General features: G+C 44.8%; 1 long non-coding RNA gene across 1 annotated transcript in view; it reads right to left on the bottom strand.

Annotated features, from left to right (window-relative positions):
- Window positions 1-1,247: 1,247 nt before the first annotated feature.
- LOC137306230 (uncharacterized) overlaps window positions 1,248-8,834 on the bottom strand; it is a 74,186-nt gene continuing 66,599 nt past the window's right edge. The window contains exon 3 of the long non-coding RNA XR_010958847.1: window positions 1,248-1,282. This is a non-coding gene — a long non-coding RNA (uncharacterized lncRNA). The remainder of the gene's footprint in view (window positions 1,283-8,834) is intronic.

Raw genomic sequence — 8,834 nt, 5'->3', positions numbered from 1 at the left:
CTATAATTAAGGAACATTAAACTCTTAGGAAGTGCTGTCAGTTAGACTTAGATTAATAGGATTTTGACTTCAGTGAAAGATACACCATTATTTTATAAAAATAGGTTCATTGTCCTTCTGGACAAATTAATTTGTTGATGTGCCATGTAAATCAGAAGAAAAACTTTGAACAAATCCCCTCAAATGAGATCACTTTGTTGAGTTTCTCTTCTTTGAAATAATTAGAAAAAAGACCTTTAATTCATTTACTGTGGCATATTGTAGCCAGTACCAGCTGGGAAGATAATGCAGACCCTTTTCTCTTTGTATAGACTTTGGCTCAAGTACCGTGAGACCCAAAGCTTTGTTGCCGGATTCAGACTCTTCTGAATGGAAGTGCGAGAAGTGGGGGCTTGTGGAGGAGTGGGGGGGGGGGGGGGGGGTGCGGGGGGCATGGGGAGGGGGGTTGGGGTGAATGAGTGAACATAAATTTATGAGTCTGCGATGCTCAAATAAGTCAGTCATGACCAGGCCAAGTAGTCAGTTTTGCTTAAGCATTGATTGCTCACTTTGCTTCTTAGATTTGTATTGATGAAGAGGATGATTTTTGATATTTAACCAAAGTATATTTCTGAGACGTTACTCTGAATTAAAATGTTCTTATTGAAATATATAGAAATTCAAATATAAATTATATACGTATAAATTCAAGACCCTGATTTTACCTCCAGGCTGGTTTTGGCCAGGTAGGAAGCAGTTCAAAACTCACCTGCCATCCCAGAAAACAGACCTGGGCCAGTTTAACTCCCAGGCCTTATTAATATCTCACGGGCAGGTTTCCCACCTGATTCGCTGACACACTGGGAAACCTGCCCCCTTCCGACAGGCAATTTCCTGTAGGTCAGCCTGAGGCCTATTTAAAATGGTAATCCCCCTCTTAAAGTGAGCTGCATTACTTTCTGGCTGCTGGATAAATCTTGCTGATGGAATTTGCAGTCTAGCTGGGAACACAAAAAAAGTTTTGGGAACAATCCTGAATGATAGCAATGGTGTCTGGATGTTGTTTCTTGGCTGGAAGTCTTATTCTAGGAGCAGGCACAGGTCTGAGATTGTGTTACTAGTAAGGCACAGCCTCCAAATATACTGTTGCCTGCTGACATCACCTTCTATGGGTTTGAACCTTCCAGGCTATAGTCTTCTCTTGTTCCTGCTCCTCCTCTTCCAAAATCTCTGACGATTACAAGCCTGTTGCTGTAGATTCATCCTTCTTTGCTAACCACCCGAACTGTCTTCATCCCCTCTGCTTTTTAATATCAGTTTGAAAGGGGAGAAATTAATGCAATGTGAAAAGTAAATCTCAAACAAATGTTCATATTTTGCATTAATCGCTGCTTAACAAGTAGCTAAAAAGCAAAAAAGATGTTTAGCCAGGACATTGAATTAAAATTTCAGGAACATGTGCTAGATTTAAACACCTCTCCATCAACACTAATACATTAAATAACTACCTTTTAATACACCCTTAAAGGGGCAGAAATCGCTTGGTAAATAACAGAACGCTCAACAGCGCTCTCTGTTCACACATGCGCAGTGAAAAGCATAAATCCGGAACTTGCTCCTAGTGGTTCGCCAGCAATATGACAGTTTCGAATTAAAGGGACATCGCACGCTGCAATCAATGAAATCATTGAAAAAATACAAACTTGCTCATCTGCCCAGCTGGAAAGTAACTAATTACGCCATCATACAGGTATGCTTAAAAATACAGGTCTAATCTAAGTTTTAACTGTGCGGTAAGTCTTAATGACTTATTTAACTTTAAACTTAAAATTAACTTTTAAAAATTTGGATTCTCATTACTCGTTATTTTAATAGTTTTTAATCAGAAAAAAAATTTTAAAATTAAATTTTTAAATTTAATTTTAAAATTTTTTTTTACTTTTCCCTTCAGTCTCTTTTATTTCATTCAATTATTTCTTACCCTCTTTTTTTTGCTGTCTATAACTGTTTTTACATTGATTTAAAATGTACCTTTCACTTCCTGGTTGAACGTTCCAAGTCTGCAGAGATAGTGGGCTCGATTTTTCAATGTCCCAGCGGGTGCGTTCGTGGCGGGGGAGCTCCGAAAATTGGGGATTCCCGGGGCGGGTGCGGAGCCCGGCTCCAACCCACCCACTTCCAACTTCCCCAATGCGCGCAATTAAAGCCAGCGGGATCCCACTTAAATCAATTAATTGGATACTTCAGGTCGTTGGGAGACCTGATTTATAGGATATTTTAGGAGGGGTGGGATTTTCAGGTCAACTGGGACTGTTTTCCGTACTGGGGGAAACACTCCCAGTTGAAACGGACGTGTTGCAGCCATCAGCCTGCGGCAGCTGCAAAGGTCCATTTGACAGGTGGGGGGGAGACCCTCACTCATTGCAGGAGGCCACTCTGTCACTTGGGACAAAGTTTGGCCTGCACAACCCTCCTCCTAACACTAAAATTCACCAACATGGAACCTCAACCCCGGTGTGCAGACACATTTACCTACCTTGCAGACTCCCTCAAACGTACATCTTTTGGATGAGGGCCGCCGTAACTGCAGTCATGACCTCCTCGGAGGACGAACAGCATCACCAGCCTTGCTGGCCACTCCATCCTCCTCTGACACGTGGAGCTCCACAACACAGTGCTGTGTCACATCCACCTGTACAGCAGGAGGGAGGACAACCGCAGAGAGAGATGCGTCACAGAAGGCACTACCCTCGCCACAGGGTCTACAGACCGAGGCTCAGCTTTCCTGGACCTCTCTGACGAGCAGTGCATACGGAGGCTCAGAGTCAGTTGCCAGGTAGTCGCAGACATCTGCAGCCTCCTTAATGACGAGCTGCTCCCAGATGGACCGAGCAGCATCTTCTGACCTGTCGCTGTCAAAGTCACCACTGCCCTCAACTTCTTCGCCTCCGGATCCTTTCAGGGTGCCACCAGGGACATCACCGGGGTCTCTCGGTCGTCTGCACACAAGTGCATAAGGCAGGTCACCGATGGCTTGTTCTGCAGGGCCACGCACTATATCAACTTCCCCATGGATGACCTCAGCCAGATGGAGAGGGCAGTGGGATTCCACGCTGTGGCTGGCTTCCCACGGGTGCAGGGTGTAATCGATTGCACCCATATAGCAATACGAGCACCTCGACACGAGCCAGGACTGTTCATCAACAGGAAGGGCTATCACTCTATGAACACTCAGCTCATCTGTGACCACCGCAAGAGATTCCTTCACGTGTGCGCCAGATACCCTGGTAGCTGCCATGATACCTTCATCCTCAGGGAGTCCAACATCCCGCCCCTCTTCCACTCACCCAATACCTGCAAGGGCTGGCTCCTCAGGGACAAGGGATACCCCCTGCACACGTCTGAAGAACCCCACCACCGAGCAACAGCATCGATATAACGACAGCCACATCGCCACCAGGTCTACAATTGAGCAGGCTATAGGGCTCAATATGCGCCACACAGAGTGGGATGCATTATAGTCGTCTTTTGTGCCCTGCACAACATGGCACAACAGAGAGGGGTGCCGCTGGAGGAGGCCCCATCCACATCTGCCACCCATATTGAGGACGAGGAGGAGGAACAACCCATGGGCAGAACAGTGGCTCATCTGGCTGCTCGTGAGGCCAGGGAGTCACTAATATGTGAACGGTTCTCCTAACATCAGACTGTGTGAAGAGTCCAGTCCTCACCACCTGGACATACCAGCCCCCTCCCCCGCCCCCTGCACAAAACAGTAGTGCAACTACACCTACACCCACTGTAGAATGACCCAATGGGCTGATGGCCGGCGCGGACACGATGGGCCGAAGGGCCTCTATCCGTGCTGTATAACTCTATGACTCTATGACTCTATCAAGTGTGCATGTTCATGATGAACCTCATGAAAGGGATTTATTGCACAAGCCAGTCAAGAATGGGCAAGACGTGGCAGCAGTGATAATAATAAGATTTATTGTGAATGTGAAAGAAAACAAATATAAATAAAAAACATGACAAATCGTCAAACACCCTTGTGCATCCCCTTTGTACTCACAAAACCTTCGCCTTACGTTTAGGGGAACCCCTACGTGGTGCTACCCCTGTGGCTTCAGCAGAGGTAGTGGCAGGTTGCTCTTGTCCATGACCTGACTGATAAGATGCTTAGCGCGGACGCCCTCTGGGTTTCGGTGCCAGTGAGGACCCCTCCAAAGACTGCTCCACCTGCACCTGTGCAGGGGCAGACTCGAGCACCTAGAGAGGAGGCAGCATTGCGGGTACTGGTTGAGAGGGGGGCAACGGGTGAGACGTGGAAGCGCTTTGAGTGGCGTCCCCATTTCCATGTCCCCTTTCGCCATCATCCCTCTCCTGGGTCTTCTGGCATCTCTTCTCCTATCAAGGCAAAACACAGAGAGGCATGATTGAGTGATGGTTGCATAGTGACCCATTGCATGCATTGGTGTGGGTGAGGGTGACCGTGAGGGAAATGCATGGGAGGGCGTATGTGAGACATAGCCATGAGATTGTATGAGGATTGGGTTGCGTGGTGGTGTTCGAATGGGGACAGGGGCGGTGAGTAATTGCAGGCAAGGTGAGGATGATGGTTGAGTGGATGTGAGGAGTGATGCGAGAGCATTGTGGTGGCAGTGCAGAAGGAGTTGTGTGGTGGTGGAGGTGATGTGGAAGACGGAGTGTGGGAGAATGCGTAAGTATACTCATTTTAGCTGACCTGGTTAGGTCATTAAAGCGCTTCCAGCACTGGACCCAGGTTCGCGAGATGTTACTGCTGTTGGTGACCTCCTCTGCCACCTTGAGCCAGACCTTTTTGGTGGCAGAGGCAGGCCGCTTCCTCCCGTCCGCTGGGAAAAACGTATCCCTCCTCCTGATCCCATCGAGCAGCACCTGGAGTGAGGAGTCTGAGAACCTTGGAGCAGCCTTGCCTCTGGCCTGCTCCATGCTCCAAAAATGGTTCTTTGCTGCAAGAGGAGCATTGGAGGACTGCCCCTTTAAATAGGGCTCCTCCTGCTGACAGCCTGTGATGCGGGTGCGCAGTGCGCCCACTGCGCAGGTCTGGAACGGGAAACCTGGAAGCCACGGTAAGTGCCTTCAATTAGGCTGCGATTGCTTGCGGAGCACCCCGAATTCACTGGGCGCATTACCCATGCGCCCAGTCGACTCCCCGCTGCCAACCCGCCTCCCTCTTAATATCGGGCCCAGTGTGTCAAAAATGCTGTGATCTGATTGGTTGAGGGGAGAGATCGATCGTCTGGCTTCTCCCAGGGTCCTAGCTTTGCCTGAACTTTTGCGGGGCTCTTCTCCACCTCCCATTGGAGGAAGTGGCTGATGAAAAGACCGCGGTAAGTTAATGGGTTAGTATTAATGTATGGAGCTGCGAGGAGTGTTGTTTCACTGCTCCGAGCGATTTCTACCCCAACTTGTCTTCTAGGTCTAAACCCAAAGTTGTGCTTTAGTAAATTCAAAGCTTCTCAACAGAGAGGTTGAATCAATTATTAACTTCAGAATCCACTATCTTCAGTTCCCAATCCCTAGCAAGAGGAAGCACTTCCTGTAATTCTGAGCCCTCCCTAAGATGTCATGTTTAAATTGTTCTACTCCAACCCCAAGAGCAATAAGGAGTATAATTGTTCAATGATTTTTCATGAAATTCCCCTGGGCACTATTTCAATGCATTCATTATCCTATTTATTTTAGATGGATTAAATAGTGTACAGAGAAATTTCATACCACATTCATTACAAATATCGTTGGGAGAAATTTCACCCCATAAAAAACTAAAGAAAGGTATATGAATTCCATGAATACCCCCATTGGGAGTTTTCAATTCCCATATTGTAGGTTCCATGTAATGTTTGTAAATTTCGTATGTTTTTCAGGTCTTCATATCCTTGCAGAGCCTTGTGTCCTGAAATAGATATAAGTATTGTATACAGTACAAACAAAACAGACTATATTCACTTCCTCTTTATGTCACGTCCTTCTGGAGATGTCGGAATTACAGGAAGTGCTTCCTCTTGCTAGGAATTGGGAACTGAAGATAGTGGATTCTAAAGTTATTAATTGACTCAACCTCTCTGTTGAGAAGCTCTGAATTTACTAAGGCACGACTTTGGGTTTTGGTAAGCTGATTAAGGGTTTTACAAAATCCTTCTCTCAGAGGTAATGATGAAAGCACATTTAAACGTAATGAAAATGGAAGCACGTGTATGAAAATGTCACTGTGAAGAGAAAATGGTTCTTACTATTTTATGTGATTTATTTGGAGTCACACCCTTCCTTTTCCAATTATTTCAAAGAATTTTCAGAAATTAAAAAGTTGTGTCTCAGTATTTACAGTGTCTAATTTCCACAGTAAAATTTAAACTCTTTAAATCAGTTACAACACTTAATGGCCTTGGTATTCCTCCTGATGATCTTTTCTTGCCTTACTTTTCATATGTTCATGTGCCTGGACTGCCCTGGGCTAGGGGAGGGGAAAAAGGCCAGGGATCCCCTTCCTGATCACCAACTTGTTCTGAGAAAGGAAAAAAAGGAAAGAACTTGCATTTATATAGCTCCATTCAGCCAATTAAGTATAGTACTTTTGAAGTGTAGCCACTGTTGTAATGTGGAAAAAACAGCAGCCAATTCGCACACAGCAAGGTCCCACAAACAGCAATGTGATAACAACCAGGTCATGTGTCTTTTTTAGTGATGTTGGTCAAGGGATAAATATTGAACAGGACACTAGGGAGAACTCCCTTGTTCTTCTTCAAATAGTGCCTTGGGATCTTTTACATCTACCTGAGAGGGCAGCCTGGGCCTCTGTTTAACACCTATTCTGAAAGACAGCACCTCCAACAGAGCAGCACTCCCTCAGTACTGTATTGGAGTATCAGCCTGGATTATGTGTTCAAGCCTCTGGAGTGGGACCCAAACCCACAACCTTCTGACTCAGAGGTGAATGTGCTACCACTAAGCCAAGGCTGTGGACAGCAGGTAAGGACAGGATTGGGTTTGGCTATGATGCTCCTCTTTCCCTGCCCCATGTCAAACAGTCTGTCAATACTTACTGCTGAAACTCAAACATAAAGGATTAAAATAATTAAAAAGATATTTCCCTTTATAACATTTAGGAGCACATGACAATTCAGCAGAATATAAATTTCCTTACTTCTTGTTCGACAATCTGCATTCTCTGTTGAACAAATCCAACAAAGCATGCTTCTCATTAGACAGAGCCCAGGTTAGAGACTCAGGGTCATAATTTTATAGGCTCTGGGTGTATTGCTTTGTTGAATTTGCTGTGTACATTTACTGCAATTAAGTCTGAATTAGTATGTATTCATGAGTACTAGATTTAGTTCTTGAGTGAGGAGGAGTGAATGAGGTGATATGTCAACATTCAAGAGGATGTAAATGGATAGGCAGCCTCGTAATATACTGTAAATACCCTGCTTCCAAAAGCTTTGGTGGATTGAAAATATAAATAGGTTGCTTTTTGGCTCAGATTTTTGTGACATTCTCATTAATGTCATGTCAATAAGTAAGCTGACATATCATATTCCCATCTGTTTACGGGTATGGGGTTTCCAGTCATGTTGTGAAACAGAACTGACCAGTCTGTTGGCTGTTGGTATTGACCCACTTGCCACTCCTCCCAAAGCTTTCTAAACAGGAAAAAGAATTTCTGAAACAAGCTGCTGTGTTCTTACATTGAAATAATTGTTAATTTTAAAATATTCTTATCTTTGTAATAATTAGCATTGTCATGAGAGTGGGACTAGCTGGATTGCTCTTGCAGAGAGCCGGCACGGACTCGACGGGCTGAATGGCCTCCTTCCGTGCTGTAACCATTCTATGATTCAATTCATGCATATCATCCAATAAATCATTCCAACAATTCAAGTCAAGAGAATCATTTCTAGAGTAAGATCCTACAACAAATTTATGCTATTATTCTGCACATTTTATTATATCTTGTATAGAAGCTAATAATTATTTCAGCTTTGCTAGAGGAATGTAGTAATACCAAAATCCTCTCGTACCTTTATCATCGCTGTTCTATAATTATTTCCACAGAACACCTAGAGCAAATAGTTTCACGTACATTATTCTGGTAAGAGCTTAGCGGGGTTGGGGGGTGAGTCATCAGGGGTCGGGGGGTCAGTCATCAGGGGTCGGGGGGTCAGTCATCAGGGGTCGGGGGGTCAGTCATCAGGGAGTCAGTCATCAGGGGGGTCGGGGATAGGGGTCATCACGGGGGTCGGAAACTACAAGTAAACAACTAGAGCAGTATGCTTAAAACTTATATCTAATCTCCAGCATAGGCACAATTTTAAATGCTGTAATCGATTTATGTATCAGCTTTTCTCTGTTGAGGAGCCGTTTTGTGCATAGGCCACATGCAACAGCCCTGATGGAAAACTCTGCAACATGCTTCACTGAGTCCCTGAATGTCCCTCTGGACTTCTTTGTATGCTCTGGCTCTGCCCTGTCATTATTGATTAACGAGGAGATGATGTCTCTCTCTCATTCTGTCTTCCCCTTTAGATTATTTAGTGTTACATGGCAACTTTGGCTAAAAGAAAAGAGAAATCTACCACTGAAAACAAAGAGGGCACGGAAGAGTAATGAACAGTAGGTTACTGTGTTTAATTTAACAAAAAGCTACTGGTAATCAAGCTGTATAACAACAACAACTAGCATTTATACAGCACCTATAATGTAAAAAAAATCCGAAGCTGCATCACAGAAGTGCAATCAGACGAAAATGAATGCCGAGCTGAAGAGGGAGATATTATGAGAGGTGAGAGATGGGTTTTAAGGAGGGTTATAAA

The sequence above is a fragment of the Heptranchias perlo genome, chromosome 3, assembly GCF_035084215.1.
Source record: "Heptranchias perlo isolate sHepPer1 chromosome 3, sHepPer1.hap1, whole genome shotgun sequence".
NCBI lineage: Eukaryota > Metazoa > Chordata > Chondrichthyes > Hexanchiformes > Hexanchidae > Heptranchias > Heptranchias perlo.
Note: the sequence above shows the minus strand (reverse complement) of the source record. Positions and strands in the feature narration are given on the sequence as shown.